Source organism: Macrotis lagotis, chromosome X, assembly GCF_037893015.1.
Source record: "Macrotis lagotis isolate mMagLag1 chromosome X, bilby.v1.9.chrom.fasta, whole genome shotgun sequence".
Classification (NCBI taxonomy): domain Eukaryota; kingdom Metazoa; phylum Chordata; class Mammalia; order Peramelemorphia; family Peramelidae; genus Macrotis; species Macrotis lagotis.
In genome coordinates this window covers 246,259,147-246,276,326 of record NC_133666.1, presented here as the reverse complement: position 1 = coordinate 246,276,326, position 17,180 = coordinate 246,259,147, and the positions used below count along the sequence as shown (strand labels likewise).

At 36.2% G+C, this 17,180-nt stretch overlaps 1 protein-coding gene and 1 pseudogene across 1 annotated transcript in view; one reads left to right on the top strand and one right to left on the bottom strand.

Annotated features, from left to right (window-relative positions):
- Positions 1-17,180, bottom strand: part of SV2C (synaptic vesicle glycoprotein 2C) — a 267,192-nt gene that overhangs the window by 56,622 nt on the left and 193,390 nt on the right. The gene's annotated exons all lie outside the window — the stretch shown is intronic.
- On the top strand, positions 3,399-4,023 carry LOC141501667 (large ribosomal subunit protein uL30-like; annotated as a pseudogene).

The following is a 17,180-nucleotide window of genomic DNA, read 5'->3' as shown; positions in this document are numbered from 1 at the left end:
GATCTGTCCCCACAATGATATGCTCACTCTATCTTAAGTCTTTAAATCAGAAGTTAATGACAATATACTTACAACTCAAGAGACACACAATTACATATATGCATATATATATATATATATATGTGAAGGAAAATATCAAACTAGATAAAGAAAAGGAAAGATAAGAAATAAAGAAGAGAAGAATTACTAAACTGAGGAGGCTCTAACAATACTAAAATCTGACCGGAGAAGTCCCTTGATTTCATTACACAACCTTCAGGGTCTTGTTTGGGAAAGGCCCTTAGCAGAGCATGTTCTCCAAAAGGATGAACTTCCAAAGCCCCCTTTCCCAAGTAAGACCTTTATAGTGATTATACAAAAGTGGCACACAGGTCCAACTCAGTGATCCATGAGTTTTTGCCAAAACACCTTCAGATCCTGAATACAATCATTTTCTCCAGATATCTTGTGGTAAACAACCAGGGATGGACCAAGTCCACAGGTCTGGATCTCAAAATATGTTTATTAAGTATGTTCCCCAGCACTCCCAGCCCTGGAATATGCTTTGATCAACATGCTTTGGTTCAGTGTGCTCAGAAAGTTCCTTCTCCTTGGACCCTGACAGATCTCAATTTAATCCTTCACCCTTCAGTGGGGGACAACACATACAAAGGTAGAGGTAGGAGATAGAATATTAAAGATGGAGAACAGCAAATGATTCAGTTTGGCTGGACCACTGAATGCATAAGCTAGCTTTTCTTGATGGCAAGAAGATAAAGTAATATGATGGGAAGAGGTTTAATATGGCAACTTGTGGGGAATGTGGTAAAAAGGATTTGTGATTTGAAAAATGTGTACATGATAACCGGTAGGGTTCATTTCAGTTCTTCAGTTCTAGAATGTTCCCTTGCTCTAAAACTTATTCTACTTAAACTACCTTCTCTCCATAGAGGAAGAAGGTTCATTTTGTCTGATTTCCTGGTTTTTATAGCCTGGGTCCATGTAAACAGAAGGGACTTCTATTTATGGTGGCATACCAGGCCTCTTCTTGTTAAAATCTTTAGAACTTGTAAACTTTCTCACATATAGCTTCTTAAACCCATTAGCCTTGGTGGGATAATAGTTGAGGTGACAATGAAGCCAGGTGGCAATGTCTATGGTTCATATTGATTGGTTAGTATATTGCTAGAGCACTGTGAAGATTATTTTCTTCTTCAGGGTTGGACCACTGTTCCATTAACTGCTATTGGCCCATTAATCCTTCCTTAGCAAGTATACTTGGTGAGGAGGATCAATGCTAAATAGATAAAAAGAATTTAGAAAGGCTTCATTTGAGAAAGGGTTGAGTTGGTGTATAAGAATGGGTATAAGCTATGTTCACCAGACCGATCTGCTGTTATGCTATATATTTTTAATATAAATTAAAGAAAATTTTTCCATTGCTTTACTTTGCATGAGATAAGAAAATCATCTTGCCTCTAAGTCTATCCTTGTTTTGCAAGGCTAGATAGAGAGCTAGCCTTGGAACCAGGAAGACTTATTGACTTCTCAGTGTACTTGGAAATTTTATATAGAATTTGCAGATACGATCTCTTGTCTGTAGCAAAGAGAAACATAAAAATAGCTATAGGTGATATTTCTCCTTAATGATTTACTCTATGTCTTGGGAAGGATTGTAATAAAAAAATTTCCCTCTACATCACTTAGGACCATCTAAAAAGATACAAGGAATAAAATTTTCTTAGATGTTCAAAGAAAGGGTAGCTAGGTGGCACAGTGGATAGAGCACCGGCCCTGGAGTCAGGGGTACCTGAGTTCAAACCAGGCCTCAGACACTTAATAATTACCTAGCTGTGTGGCCTTGGGCAAGCCACTTAACCCTATTGCCTTGCAAAAACCTAAAAAAAATATTCAAAGAAGACACAAAGAATAAATTTTCCTTAAATGTTTACATCCATTTTAAGGCCTATGTTACTCTTCTAGTAGAGATCTTTTTGGCATTATTACCAAATTTGGGCCAATGTGCCTTTTGTTGATTATAGGTTAGAGTTTTGCAGCAGACTTAAATGAAGGATAAAAGGAGTACTCAGAAAATCTTCTTGACTTCTCTTAGGCTCCAATAATCTCAATTTAGTATGTCTGAAAATTTCCTGCTGCCTCAATTCCAGAAAGTCTGAACTGGTAAGATTGAGAGAACTGATCATACTTTAAAAGCCAAGAAATGCTCTAGACTGTATATAATGACACCCAGAATCATTAGTAGGTACTAGTTTTTTACCTCTATCCTTTTCTGATTAAGTATGTTTGCTATTAAGTGAATTAAAATTATTTTCATTTCAAGAATTTTAAGATATTTCTTATATTGACTAGAAATACCTTGGATAGCATGAAACACCAAGTAAGAGACTTAGTCTTAGAGGATAAGAATAATTTCTTTTAGGCCTTTGAAGATCACATCTATCAGCAAAAAGTTGAATAAATGCTCCAAAATGGTTATTGAAATTAGTGATAGAACTTGGAATTTTTTACTGGGGATTCCTGATAGATAAGACAGATATTCCACAAAGCAATGTTCAGTGCTAAAGACCTTTCCAAAAACTTTTAATGCTTAGCTAGGCCATGGAAAGAGGAAATGACTTTTATGCCTCATAAAACTGAAATGTTGTTTTCTGGATTAAGACAAAGAAAAAGAAGGGACAGAGTGAAAAAAGAGAAATCAAGGCCACCCAATGGAGTAGCTGACTATATGAGTGTTTGGCACACACATATGTGTTTCATAAAGATTTGCTACTGTTGCTACTAGTGATGTTGGCTTAGACCATCAAATTATTTAGGTTTTCTTAATATAAGTTATGCATTTGACAGATGGACAGGATGAAAATTACAAATATAGGGAAGAGACAGGGCTAGAACCAGGGGAATGCTGTCAATACAAAGAAGACATCAGGAACACCAAATGGAATGAAAGTCATTTATGACTTGTGGAAAAATATGTTGTACCATATAAACATGGTACTTCTCCCTCTCCCCCTCAAAACACATGGGTGCTGGTGAATTGTTCCTTTGAGGATGATAATCTGATTTCCTTTTTACATAATTAAAATGTCATTTTGTGCAGTTACTTTCTAAAATTATGCAAATTCCATGCAACAAAGGACTTTTAGTAGAATATTATAGAAAACAATCAGTCCTCACTTATTGATTTGACATTAATGAAAGGATTAAATGGTGGAAGCTCTTTGCCAGCCTACAACTAACAAGTTTCAGAGCTAAAGGATAATTGTCCCTCACCTCTCTGATAAAGTCCTATTACACCAATGTGGTGTAAGATAAAAGTACTAGCTCTTTCTCTGGCTAGAAGCATGGTGGGCACAGAAGAAGAGAAGCTACATCTGTTTCAGAATCCCTCTTGAAAAAAATGAAAGGTTTTTGCACTATTGAAAGCCAAGCTCCTGAAGATTTCTATAAAAATGCTGTGTAAAATACAGAAAAAAGTTTTCTATGAAGAATCTAAAATCTACCATACTGTAAGGTATATAGACATATTCAGAAGCAAAATCTAAATAACTTGAGTGGCACACAAAGCTGGCAACTGCTATGTACCTGCTGAACTCAAGTTAGTTTCTGTGATCAGAATCACAGGTATTAAGGATATTAACTCAAAAGTCCAAAAAGTATTGCAATTTCTTTGTCTTTGCCAAATCTTCAGGGGCATTTTTGAGCTTAACAAGACTTCCATTAATATTCTGGGAGTTGTGGAACGCAAAACCTGAAGTCTAAATGATTTGACTTAAAAATGTAGCTATGGCAGGATCAAGAAACAGAGAATTATCTTGATTGATAATGCCTTTATTGCAAAAATCTCTAGGTAAATATGGAATTATCTACACAGAGAATGTAAAAGCTGACAACAACTTCCTGGGGGCCTTCAGATTATCTTCTCCACAGGGTAGAATGAAGAAAAAGACAACACATTTTGTGGAAGGTACAGATACTAGTAACAGGGGAGACCAGATCAATAGGCTTTTTAGAAAAATGAACTAAAGGTCTCTACCATAATTATTTTTAATGGTCTGTTAATAACAATGCTTGTGATAAAATTTAAAAAAAAGATTAAATGACTAGATGAAGAGGAAGAAGACCTGTACCATGGAACTTTAGGTAAGGCATTTAATCCTGTCTGCCAAGTCATAGGGTGGTTGTGATGATGCCAGATGAGATCATATAATGTATATGAATATGCTTTTAGATCTCTAGAGGAATAAAATAAGAATGATGATAGAAGAAGAAGAAGAAGAAGAAGAAGAAGAAGAAGAAGAAGAAGAAATGAGGATAAAAGGAGGAGGAAGAAGAGAAGAATTAGCATTTACAAAGAACTTTATAAACAACATTTATAAAGAACTTTTTGTAAAGGTTTACAAAACATATATAAGGTTTGCAATACACATACATATATAAGTGTGTATATATACATATATAATAAAATAATATATATGTATACAAAATCTCATTTGATAAAATGAGGAAGGAAGAGGAGGAGAAAGAAGGTGGAAGGAAGAAAAAAATGCAAGGATCAAGAGGAGTAAGGAGGATCGAAGAGATAAGGTCATTGCAATGCTGTTCCGTGCAGCAAAAAGCCTATATCTTTAATATCAATACAATATTAGTGATGTGAAATGACCCAGAATTATGGAAAACAATGATCTTGAAGAAGGATAATTACAGATGATGCATAAGGTAAGGGAAAGATGTGTAGTAAGTGGAAGTAGACTACAGCATTTTACCTTTGAGGACTGTAGAAAAGGGAAATAATTATTCTTTATATAATTCCTACTATGTGCCAGTCACTGTGCTGAACATTTTACAAATCCTATCTCATTTCATCTTCATAGCAACCTTGGAATGTAGGTGCTATCATTATTCTTATTTTACAACTGCAGAAATTGAGGTAGATGGAGATTTTTTTAAAGTGACTTTCCTGAAGTCAGGCAACTAGCAGATATCTAAGACCAGGTTTTCCTGATTTCAGGCAATCCTTGCCCAGTGTGCCATCTAGCTGCTTCCAAAGTGAGGCAAATGCTATCATCAAGGACATATATGACTTGTAAAGGACATAGGGTTTACTTTTGGTTAGAATGGCCCTATTGCCAACTTCTGGTGCCTTAAAGTTTTAGGAACTTTTACATTCAACCAGGACAGGAAGAGTTTTTATCTGATTTGGTTATTAGCTACCATTCAGGCTTGGCTAATTTCCCCCTTAAATTTAGGGAAACTGTTTCTGAGATTTGATTAGTTCAGGAGACTAAGACTTCACATGTTGATATGGCTTTCAAGTCAATCTAGTACATAACAGTACATCCCAGAAGGAACTGGTGCCTCTCAGATGAGGTGCATGTCACATTGTCACCACATCCCCAAAACCCTGTTGATCAAATACATTACCACATAGGAATGAGGGGGCTACTTCTTCTACATAAACCAGTTCTATATACTTGTTGAATATCCTTTCCATTCCATGACTAAGTAAATCTACTTGTGTCCCCATATATTTAATTTTTTCCCATCCTGAACATGAAGTCTTAGGTCAGTCTGAAAGAGACGCTGCCTGGAACAATCAGGATGTGGTAGAAATTCATAATGGTACCTATGAGACAATCTGTGATAGGAATGTGCCATTTGAGCATAAAGAATTCAATTTTGTAATCAGAGTTCTCAAAAAAACTCTTAAATGTTGTATATGAAAAAGTTTATTTAAACAGACAAGAAGAGGAATCACCTATATTTACTTGCATATTGTCCTCATTCATGAGGCAATGGGCCAATCAAAACCCACCATGGAAAATTAATATAGATGTTTCTATTGGTGTTATTTCTATTGGTGTTCTCAAATAATCAAAATCTAAGAAAGTTAGAGACCAGATTAACTTTGATCTTCTTGTAGCAATATTACAGCCTTTTCTCTCCACAGCTACTAATTTAAAATAGTTACTAATATTCAGCATGAAATATTAATCTCTGCTAAGAAATGGAATAGTAATATACCCATCTAGTCTGAGATGCAGACAGGTCTTAACCAAATGCAGCTGTACAATCTCTTTTGAAGTTACCAGCAGGCTCCTTATGTCTTTTGCTCTAATTCACAGATTATCTGGTAGTTATTTAAAACAAGTGGTTATCTCTTACAATGGATTGGGCTCTTGTGGAAGATTGCATCAGAGAGGGAGACTTTGAAAAATTGGCACTAAGATGGAAGGAAAGGAATTATATATATATATATATTATATATTACATAGCAATATGTAATGTTAATTCATTCTCTTTGTGATAGTTTTGTGTAGTGACTCCTGATTATCATGGGTATTAGTGACTAGGACCTACTTAGGTGGTTTCTAGTCACATTCCACACATAGTTTTAGCCTATGATAACAATCCTATTTAAAGTATGAATTAAAAAGAGAAACATAAAAATATGAATTATTGTGATTGGTGTTCAGAACTGCCTAGGTGGGTTTACTTAGTAGGGAATCTGGTACAAATAAACATGCCTTCATTAGTGGTTCATTCTAATATGAACTCATAGCTCTGGGGGTAAAGACTAACGTTCAAACTGATTACACCAATCATCTATCAGTAGGAACAAAATAACAAGCAGCAATTTAATTTTTTCTTCTTAATAAATCACAAAATATTACAAATCTATATTTTTCATCTTCACAGTTTCAGCAATTCCATTCAAAACAGTGGCATTTAGGAATAAGCCAAGTAAACAAGTCACATCTTTCCAAATACTTTTTCTCATGCTGGCCATCAGCACCAAGAATATTTTCAATCTATGGTCTGACCAATTTGATTTTCTGGTCTCCTGAATGTACATTGGCTTATTTTTCTGGGTCATTTAGAACTGAAATTTCTTCAACAAGTAGGACCGAAGATGAAAAGTGACTGATGGTAACCTTTCCAGAGAGTTATTACCTTTAGCATTCAAGACATCCATCCAAGCATGAAATTCCCAGTGCCCCACTGACTAAAAAAATGTTCAAATATTTGAAAAAAAAGCAGATAATAAAAAAGATGTAGACTTTAAATCTAGCCTCTCTTGGAAATTTCTTTTATATTCAGAGATGTATAGGTTTTAGGGGATGTCATTTCTGGTATTATAGCAAGGCAGACTGATCACATATTTGTAGTCAGGGGGAAAATATGTTTGAGGTATAGGATTTTTCATAGAAAGATATGCTATCAAAACATTCTCTAGGATAACTGACTTTTAACTATAAAGCAGTTAATCTGGTTCCATAATTCACAAACAAATCAATCTCTTTAATTTCTAGCAATATATATTATATAATATATTCTTTCATGTTTATATATACTATACATATACTACAAACCCAAGAGCCAACTGTTAAACAAATACAACATTAGACCTGATGTCAGAAAGACCTGAGTTCAAATCTAGCCCCAGATTCTTAGGTGTGTGATCCTAGGCAAATCATCTTTCCTGATTTCTCTATAGCATTTTACATTGATGTGCACCTTTTTTGCTATATCCTCTTCAGATTTTTTTTTGATGCTTTTGTCTTTCGATTATATGTCTCATCTACTTAATTAGTGTTTTTATCCATGTTATATGCCCATTAAGATTGAGTATTCTTCTTTGCTCTAAACTATTTCACTTAATTATCACCTTAGCTCCCATAGGTTCAATTATTATCTCTGAGTAGATTAGTCAAAGTCTTGTTGTGGCTGTTGTTCAATTGTTATCATGTCTGACTCTTAGTGACCCCATGGAGCATAGAATTCCAGTATTGTTCAAGGGTTTTTTCTTGACAAGGATTCTGCAATGGTTTGCTATTTCCTTCTCCAATAGATTAAGGAGAGTAGAGGTAAAGTGACTTGCCCAGGGTCATTCAACTAGTAAGTTCTGAGGCTAGATATGAACTCAAGTCTTCTTGCCTCCAGGCCCAGAATTTTATCCAATGAACCTCTTAGTTGCTTACTCTCAGAGAGCCAGCCTTAATTTCTCTCCTGAACTACAGATCTACAGCATCAATTGTATTTTGGACATATTGAAATGCAAGTCCTATAGGTTTCATGAACTCATATGTCCAAAACAGAACTCATTCACATTTCTCCAATATTCTCCCCTCCACCAAATTTCCCTATTATTGTTGAGGGTTCTACCATCTTTCCAATCACCAGACTTGTAATCTCAATCATCCTTGACTCTTTATTCTCACTCACCCCATCTATCTAGCCAGTTACTTTGGTAAAACCTTATCATTTCCAGTTTTAGAACATCTCCTGTGAATGCCCCATTCTCTACTCATACATCCACCATTGCATGACCATTTTAAAAGAATATAATAAAGTCAACCTATAAATGATCCCATTAGTATTTTTAATTGAAATTCTAGCCTTTCTTGTGTTGTCTTCTCTATATTTAAAAATGCCATTTAAAATGAGTCTAAGTTAATCAGGTTAAGATAATGAAATGAAAAATAGAGGTTGGGAAGTATTGTTTGCTGTTTTTGTTGTTCATATTTCATTCTCTAAGAGGACCATGACATCAGGAAGGTGATCCCTTGACTAGTAAGTGAATTGGATTTGAATGAAGGGGGAGGGGTTGTGGTAAGTCACTGGTTTCACTTTCTCCTCTGGAGATATCTGGGTCCAGTGGCCAGGTATGGATCAGGATGACCTCCTCCATTTGAGGAGGGTATTCCAAGATGGAAAAAATTGACCTTGTCTTAAATGCCTAGAAGGTCTTTATTATGACAAAGAGTCCCATAGTAAATGTCCATTCTTGTCATAAAAGTTTGAAGTCCATGTTCTCTCCCTGGTTCTTTTTTTCACCTTGATTGTGCTCTTAGGAGAACCACAATCTCAATCTTCTCCTGGTTCTCTGCAGTTGCTCTTATTATTTTTTTTTAGGTTTTTGCAAGGCAAATGGAGTCAAATGGCTTGCCCAAGGCCACACAGCTAGGTAATTATTAACTGTGTGAGGCCAGATTTGAACTCTGTTTTGTACCCCTGATTCTGGGGCCTGTGCTCTATTCACTGAGCCACCTAGCCACCCCCAGAAGTTGCTCTTATGATTCACTTGGAATCAGTTCACTGGGGGAGGTCACTTCTCCAGAATTCTTCAGGAGCATTTTCTCATTCCTTTTCTCAAACAGAAAAATACTGACATAAAACCTTCTTCAGTGATAGCAGACCAATTTTGGTTGCTAGGGTAAAAGAGGGTGCAATTCAAATGCAAACATTGTACCTTGGATGTTGTTTTTTAATATCATCTAAGATGGAAACACATTTGGGAGTTAATGAACTAAGCTACTAACTGAACCACAGATCTCCAAGGCTGGTCTTCAAATCACACAACATTTAGAATATCTGAAGCTCTGCTTTGGAGCCCAGTTCAGGCATATTGTTGGATGGACCCCAAATCACTTCTACTCATCCCTGATTTATGATCCAGCAAGAAAGACAGAAATGCTATTTCTTCTAGGAATTTTTTTCTTTTTCCCTTAAAATGTCTTGCAGTTACCCAGAGTTAAGCTTCATCTTTGCTCTCTAGAAAAATTGCCTCCTTTAGTCATTAATCTTCAAACAAGAAAGTGTCCAAATTGTTGCTCCTGTCAATGGAAACAACTGGTTCCCATGGCATCCTGGAAATACTGTTCTTGGGTTAAGGCACCACAAAAACCAACCCCCATAGTAATAGTGCCTGACATGACAGCAGCAGTTTTTCAATCAGTATCACCTTCTGAGCTTAGCTTACCAGAAATGACCTAGGCAGATCCAAATACCAGATCAGATAATAAATAGAAGGCAGAATAGAGCTCTGGTAATTGCACCAAAAACCAGATACCTGGAGACCCACTGACTGAAAGGTCACTTTTTAGCCCTGGAAAAGTGAAATGTATCTCTCTCTCTCTCTCTCTCTCTCTCTCTCTCTCTCTCTCTCTCTCTCTCTTTAACTCTCAAACAGTGAATGCTTCAATGGAAAGATAATAATCATCATATTTAAGGACAATGCAGATGAGACACAGAATGGAGAAATGGGAATTATAACATTAGCTGTAGGGTCAGAGGACTTTGGTTTGAATCTTGTTTCAAATATTTATGATCGGGGGTGGCTACATGGCATAGTGGATAAAGTACCGGCCTTGGAGTCAGGAGTACCTGGGTTCAAATCTGGTCTCAGACACTTAATAATTACCTAGCTGTATGGCCTTGGGCAAGCCACTTAACCCCATTTGCCTTGCAAAAAAAATCTAAAAAAAAATATTTATGATCTGTGGGACAATGGGTAAGTCACTTTATACCTAAAGGACTTAGTTTTCATATTTGTAAGATTAGGTAGTTGAGTTAGTTGACCTATAAGCTCCCTTTCAGATCTACAGTGACCATACCTAGAATCCCCATGGTTGTAGGAGAGGTAATTGAATCCTATGCATTTCATTTAAGGTGAAGGGAAATGATGTGTTGTTGATCAGTTGGTTTTCTATCATATCTGACTCTTTGTGAGCACATTTGGGGTTTTCTTGTCAAAGAAAGCGAAGCAGTTTGCTGTTTTCTTCTACAATTCATTTTACAGATGAGAATACTGAGTCAAACAAGGTTAAAGACTGGCCCAGGGTCATACAACCAGTAAATGTCTGAGGCCAGAGTTGAACTCAGAAAGACCAGTCTGACTCCAGACCTGGCACTCTGTCAACTCAGGCACCTAGCTTCCCGCTTGTATCTTCAGCACCTTGAAAAGTGACTGGAATATAGTAGGTGTTTAGTAAATGTTAACACCTTAATAAATGCTTTGCAGATTGACTGACTGCCCCAAAGATCCTGGAAAAGATTAATTTTTTAAAATAATCTCATGGGTCTCTTCCCTACTACATCCCCCTCCCAATTTCCCCTAGGGCCCCTTCCATGTTGATTCTTTATGTGCATTAAATCCAAGAAGTATTTTGAGTGCAAGATTAGGAATTACTGAACTAAAACATTAATAAGTTTCTGGGGGTATATCAAGAAAGAATTTCTTGTGCTAACCTTATATTGACACTTGAGGGCACTCTGGGAACATGTGATACACATGGTGAGGAAAATATTTAAGCAATTCTTTTTAGAACAGAACAGAAAGGAACTGAGTTGTCCCCATCACTTATTCCTGTGTCATCTTGAACTCTGAAATTTCCTTTTACAATCACAATCTCTTATATTATCCTGGTCTTCACTGAAATACTGCAACCTTTGCTGTTCTCCATCCTCTGGTCCCCATTCTCTGGTCTCATCTTCCTCCCTTCAAAATCTTGACCTAATAGTTTTTATACAATATCTGTCACCTTTGACATCTTTGACTCTCCATCCCAACCCTACTCAAGCTTTGCCAATCCTCAAATATGAATTGTCCAATTCTATTTATATGCTGCTAAAACCTGCTGGAGGAATTGTTCTTGTTGAGTCTACTAAAATTTAGTTATTTAAACAACTGGGTTATCACTGGCAAATGGCAATTGTTTTATTCTTTCCTCATTGACTCTCTATCAAGTCTCCTAATGGCTGTTCCTTACTTTCTCTTCTGTTTTTCTCATGTGGTAAGTGCCTCCATAACTTCCTTTTCTCCTGGAAGATATTTTTGTTTCTTTACCGAGAAAAGGTCATCTACTATGAGTTTCTTTTTCCTCACTCCATCCCTCTATCTCTTTAGTGATCCTCACTTTTTTCCTATCTCTGAGAAAGGTAGTTTTTCTCTTTACTAATTTCAATCTCTTTATCTATGCCTTTGATCTCATTCCCTCCTTTCTTCTCCAGGACATTCTTCTATCATTATTTCCCTCATCTAGGGGTATAATCATAAACAAACCAAACTCCTTGATCTTGAAAGGGACAGAAATTAAAAGCAAAATTAAAGGGAAAGGAAAAGAAAAGATCTGGTAACTAAGTGTGTGCCCATCAATTGGGAAATGGATAAAGATTTTTTTATGAGTAATGAAATATTATTTTTCTGTAAGAACAATTTAAGTTCAAAATAAACAAAAATTAAAAAATCAATAGGAAACAAACAAAAAGAAATTTTAATAATTTCAAAGACTCTTGGGTAGGATGAAAAAGAGGGGAAAAGAAACAGAAACATGAGAATAACATCCTAACATTGTAAAGAAAAACATCTCTTAAAGATTTTAAAGTTCTCTAGTCAAAGAAATGACTTTAATGCCAGAGGAGATATGGTAAAGCATGTTACCAATCTCCTGAGAGAGAATTTGAAAGATCTCTAATCACATTCATTTACCATAAATTAGAGGCAGAACAAGGGAGACTAAATAATAATTTTTAATTAAAGTGGCCAGCTGTTCTTCCACCACTCTGATGGCAGAACGCAGGAAATAATATTAAGTTACATGGTGAGGAATTCAGGCTAAATAGAGGAAGAAATTCTTAGTAATGAGAGAATTTCTGATCTTAGTGGGGGTGAAATCCCTTCTCTAGGGGCCTTCTAAAAGTCTGAAAATTGTTTTTGTTCAAAATGATTAGATGTGATCTCCCTTCAGGGAGAAGGATTAAAGATGTTCTCTCCAATTCTCTTTAAGCCTATTATTCTATCAAATGTCAGAGATATTTGAAGACTGTGGAAGACCATCAGGGAGCTTCACAAATTAAAATTATTGAGACTCTCAATTTGCTTCAAAATAATCTGGGGGAGAAATCTTCTTCATTTGCTGTGTAAGGAAAGGACATTCCTATCCTTTCCTCTATCCACTATTATCCTCTATAATTTTATGTAATTGGAAATTTTTACTGAAAAGGTTGAAGGTCCTTAGGTCAGTAGACATATACATAAATAAATCTGAGGTTGAGATTTGAGTAATGCTTACATTATGTCTGGCTCCAGCCAATGTTTTCAGCTCTTGACCTTCTCCAATCTTCCCAGTGCATTAAAAGCTAAAGAAGCTGCCCACAAATATAGGCTGCTCTGAAGCTGTTCCAGTTGAATATCTTTTTATATACATGTCATTTCCAACTCTTACCAAGCCTAAGAAGGGAAGCAGCTAAAATGAAAAATCAATGAGAATTTTTCTTTATTTGGAGTTTTTCCAGAAACCCACACTTCAAGTTAGCATTTTTTTCTTCTCCCTTTGATATATGGTTGTTCCTGGGACATATTGTGCCTAAAATTAATCACATATTCACCTGGATTAAAATACAATTTAAAAATATAACATGGGAAAAATGGAATAATTTCTACTATGGGCACATTTATAATAATGCCAGGTTTATCATGAATATTTATAGAATCATTTTTATTCTGGGAATAATAAGTATCTATTTGGCACAGAGACTAGCTAGGGTGAAAGAGGAAAAAGAATGAGGAGGTGTAGGTGGATATTCTGGTTTATACAAGCATTTGAAGAGATATGGGAGATACTAAGCTTTGGAAGAATTATTTTGGATTCAGGAATGGGACTGGAGGTTATTGCTGTTTAGTCATTTCAGTGGTATCTAACTCTTTGTGAGATCATTTGGGGTTTTCTTGGCAAAGATCTTGGTGGAGTAGATAAAATTATATTAATACATTCTCAAAGATTCAACTCTGAAGATCCAACATTGATCTAATTAAAACCTAGAGATTTTCAGGAAAATTGGGAAAATGGTGCAGGTGGGATTGGCTCTATCCTTAGGAGACTAGACTGTTTTAAAATAAATATAAAATATTGTACTTCTCAGTCTCAGACTGCCCTTCTCCATGGGGATCCATATTTGGTGTTGTAGTGAATCCAGATTTTATGTGTGGCTATTTCTTTTTCTAAAAGAGAAAACTAACAAAGAAGAGGAGGGAGGCCAGGGAGGAGAAGGTACATCTGTGAGCTACAGAGAGCCCAGGGAAACTTTCTAGTGCCCCAGGGCTCTGGGGAATAGTTGGGAGGGGAACATGAAGTATGCAAGATGATAGTACTTACATCTACAGTTCAGCTCAGGGTTCAGGTAAGAACTGTCCCCTCCTCCAACTGCCCACCAGCAGCCCCTTTCCTGTACAATATTTAGGCAAATCACTTAAATCCTCTGGGCCTGTTTCTCAACATATAAAATGAAGATAATGATATTTGAACTATCCACTCACAGGCTCAGTGGGTAGAGCACTGGGACTGGAGTCAGGAAGATTTGAGTTCAAATCCAACCTCAGAAACTAGCTAGCTGTACGATCCAGGCAAATCACTTAACGTCTATTTGCCTTAATCCACCAAAGAAGGAAATGGCAAACCATTGCAGAATATTTGCCAAGAAAACTGCCATGGATGGAATGGTCCATAGGGTCACTAGGAATCAGATACATCTAAAAAACTGCAAATGAGAGGGTTGTAAAACAGTAGAAATAAGAATTATTAAGTTATTACAAAATGATGTTGATCAGAAGTAAGCTTTTATGAGGGTATGCCTGTATCCCAAAATTATTATTGAATGAAGCTAGGAACATTAGGTTTTGTAAGGCGAATAAAGATCAGAAAAACAAATATTCATATTTAAAGTGAATCAGCAAAAAATATCTACTTGGTTTGGAGTGCAAGGTCCTGGATTCGAATTTCAACTTTGCTACTTACACAACTTTGGGCAAGTCATATGACATCTCTGGAACTCTGTTTTCTGACTTTTAAAACGAAGGGACTAATTTCTAAAAACTCCTTTCTGGTTTTTAAAACTATAATCTTAGAGGTTAATAGCAAAGCATCATAGGCAGTAACAACTGCTATAATGAAACATCATGAATGATTATTTATCACTCAGTGATAAATACCTTAGAAAATAACAAAATATCCCATGTGTCTTCCCTGTGAAGTGGAGAAGAAAATCTGAACTGAAATTTTAAGGATGATTAAGTTCTATCCATTTTTGTTGTTGTTCAGTTGTATCTGACTCTTTGTGATCCATTTTGGGTTTTCTTGGTTGGAGGGCTTTGCCATTTTCTTTTCCAACTTATTTGACAGATGAAGAAACTGAGGCAATTAGAGTAAAATGAGTTTCCCAGGGTCACACAACTAGGAAGTGTCTGAGGCCAAATGAATCTTCTGACTCCAGGATGGGCACTCTACCCATTGTGCCACTTAGCTGCCTTCTGTTTTCACCTCAAACTCAGACTTTTGCTTTAGAAACAGAACTCTTCATGTGGCACGAACTATTCAGCCTCCATTCTTTGTACCACCTTTCACTGTCCAAAGCATAAAGATTATCAAAGCTTGTGCTGATGCTTTGGATCTCTCCCTGCCAGGATATATCAATGTAACCCAGAGTTACACCTCTTCCCTGCAGCCAAGATAGAACACCCCCTCCCATGGGTCTCATTCAGGAATTTGAGGATGCTTGTCTACAGCCTATTTCCAAAGCAGTCTTATGGCTTCTTTCTTCTGAACCACTCTACCAATCAGTATGGGGGTTCCTAGAAAAGGAAGTCAAAAGTCACACTGCAAATATCCTGATCTTAGTTCTTTTTGGAAGAACTGGAAATCTCTTACTTGGCCCAAGGTAAATAATAACAACTTATAAGAAAAGGTCAATGAATTGCTGATAAAGCTTCTTTAGCATATGATTTCGAAAAAAGAAACATACTTAGGCTGGTCACATTATCATGTTCCCAAAGCTACTTAAGCCAAAGCACACGAATCAATACTGATTAGGTCTGAAATTTCTCCATGTATGCTTCAAAGGAAATACTAGCCAGAAAAAGAAGAATAGCTAAAAGCATTAAAAAGGCAGGAAAAGCTAAGTAAGTAATATTTTTTCTTTTTTTTCCCCCCTTTCACTTTATTGACACCTTTTGTTTCTACAATTTTGACATAGCAGAAAGAATCCTGGATTGGAGAAGGTTAATATGCAGACTCTACAGCCTAAAAGCAATACAACCTTGGACAAATTATTTAGTCTTTCTGGGTCTCATTAGCCTTTTAAAAATGAATGCAGTTGGATAAGGTAATTTCTGAGACCTTTTCCAGCTCTGAGTCTATGGTTCTCTCATTTCTGTATACATCCCGGCTCACTTTGTGATCAATACAATATTTAGCAAGCAATCATAACTTGCCAGTCAACCAATGAGTAAACAAGAAAAACCAATATCCTAACCCACAAAATCTTTGCTTTTTTTTAGCTGGAGATGCACAGCAGTTTTGAGGAACCATCCACCAAACCAAGACCTCAAAGGGATTGTTCTAATTGTGTAGAAATGTCATTGTCACCCAGTGAGGGTTAATGTTAAGCTGATACCACTGAAAATCTCATTATAAGGACTGTGGCAGGTAATTGAGCTGCCTGCATGGTTGAGTGACTCAGTGAGCCCCTGAGATTTATATGCCCACACTGTTCTGCAGAGTCCTTGATTGTCTTGTACAGTTTAGGGCTCTCTACGCTGATGAAGAAGGCAATGAGAATCAGCTTACCAGTGATGACACCATAAAAGCTGAGGGACATAAGGATATCCTCATTATTGGCAGGCTCATATACTGTTGGCCCTCTTAACACTGGTTAGGTTGACACTTAGAGATTAGCAGTAGTGTATCAGGGAAGGAATTTCTGATGTTGAGTCATGTTCGGCTATTCACTAAGAGTGAGTTCCTAATTTCTGCATGCTTCAGTTTTCTTATTTGTAAAAAGAACAGAAAAGACTAGATCAGAGATTCTTAACCTTTTATGTATCCTGGACTCCTTTGGTAATCTGGTGGAGCTTATGGGTACCTTCTTTGAATAATAGTTGTTTTTTTTTAGTTTTTAATTTTATTTTTATTTCCTATTATATGTAAAGATAATTTTCAACACTGATTTTTTGTAAGATTTTGAGTCTCACAATTTTCTGTCTCCCTTTCTTCCATCCCCTCTCCATAATAGTAACTAGTCTGATATTGATTATTTATGTACAATTATGTTAAATATATTTCTGAATTAGTCATGTTGTGAAAGAAGAAACAGAACAAAAGGGGGGAAACCATGAGAAAGAAAAAATAAAACAAATATTTTAAAAAGTGAAAATAGTGTAGTGCTTTCAAATTAATAAATATATAAGACTAGAAAGATAGCCAGTCATATTGAAATAAAAAAAAAGTCCAGTGGATAAAGCACCGGCCCTGGAATCAAGAGTACCTGAGTTCAAATTCAGTCTCAGACACTTAATAATTACCTAACTGTGTGGCCTTGAGCAAGCCACTTAACCCCATTGCCTTGCA